Source organism: Mauremys mutica, chromosome 1, assembly GCF_020497125.1.
Source record: "Mauremys mutica isolate MM-2020 ecotype Southern chromosome 1, ASM2049712v1, whole genome shotgun sequence".
Lineage (NCBI taxonomy): Eukaryota > Metazoa > Chordata > Testudines > Geoemydidae > Mauremys > Mauremys mutica.
The window spans coordinates 147573622-147575093 of record NC_059072.1 but is presented as its reverse complement, the minus strand read 5'-3'; the positions used below and the strand labels follow the sequence as shown (position 1 = coordinate 147575093).

General features: G+C 44.4%; 1 non-coding gene across 1 annotated transcript; it reads right to left on the bottom strand.

Annotated features, from left to right (window-relative positions):
- Window positions 1-868: 868 nt before the first annotated feature.
- TRNAM-CAU lies at window positions 869-941 on the bottom strand. The gene has a single exon. It is a non-coding gene; the product is annotated as a tRNA-Met (tRNA).
- Window positions 942-1472: the final 531 nt, after the last annotated feature.

Here is a 1472-nt window from a genome sequence, read left to right as displayed (position 1 = left end):
CCTGTACATGAAACTCAACTGTTCCCAGGTGCCGCAGTAAAACCCTTTCCCTGCTGTGATGTTGATGATTTTATGAAAATATGCTAATGAGTGTGAATATAATGTAACTGGAACCTGCTTCATGCAAAAGGTCTCTTATACCGTATTGCTTATTATCTATTGTGTGTGTTCATCCTATTTGTATGAATTGATCATTCTTGTATCTGAAACTAGAAATATGAAATATAACTCTGAGGTCCTGTTGTAATTATGCAAAGCGGGGGCCATTAATAATGGTTTGGACTCTTGATGGCTCCCATTAACCAGGACAATTGACTGTAGATGGCTCTGTTCTGCACCATCTGTGAGTCAGGCCAGGAAGAATGAAGGCTTGGGGTTTCACAGGACATGTGACCATGTTACCTGGTACAGGAATCCATCTTAAACCTGGGGCTTTTTCCCAGGAGAGAGACAAAAGATTCCTGCCTTGTACCAAAGCTGCATAAGGGGGTGGAACAGAACAAAGGTGGCTGCAGTCATGAGAGATCATCTAGCTACCACCTGAGCTGGAACAAGGACTATACCAGGTGAAAAGATTGGGCCCAGACTAGAAATAAGTCTAGTCTGTGAAAGAAGCTTATTGGAAGATCTCTGAGGGTGAAATTTTATCTCTATTGAGTTTCATACTGTATTAGGCTTAAACTTGCATGGTTTTGTTTTATTTTGCTCTATGGAGAATACAAACTCCACAGAGAAGGAAAAGTTAATGCCTTAGAAAAGTCTCTGTGTGTGTGTGTTAAATGGGTGGGAGGGTGTCTAGCAACTAGTCTCCTCTAGTTTCTTTTCTCTGATTTCCTTTAGAAAATCTGAAGCAGGGAGCAAAAACCATTGCCTTTTCTGAGGCTTGACCTCAGGACCTTCAGATTATGAGACTGATGTGCTGCCAGCTGCACTAAGAAGGCTTGGAAAAGCTTTAGGCTCAGTGCATGTAGGACCTTCCTACAGCAGTGACTGGGGAAGGGCAGGAGTCAGGGGTGTGCTGGAAGAAGCAGGGACATCTAGTGCCCACACACCTGTCCTGGCAGCTTTCGCAGCAGCAAAGAAATCAATTTTCCTTTGCTGGTGAACAATCTACTGAAACCAATGACAGCACAGGGTGGATGTTTCCAAACTGTGCACCCACCTCCATATTTTAGAACTTACTCTCCTTTTCCTAGTATGGCACTTTCCATGTGAATTAGGCAAAGCAAACTACACAGGATAACGGGCTTAGTCAATAGGTCAATTAAGTGCCACACTGGTAATTAGTACAATGGGTCAATGATAGGATATTGTTAGCCTTTTTCCAGAGGGTATAGCTGGAGAGTCTTGCCCGCATGCTCGGGGTTCAGCTGACCACCATATTTGGGGTCGGGAAGGAATTTTCCTCCAGGGTAGATTGGCAGTGGCCCTGGAGGTTTTTCGCCTTCCTCCGAAGCATGGGGCAGGGGTCG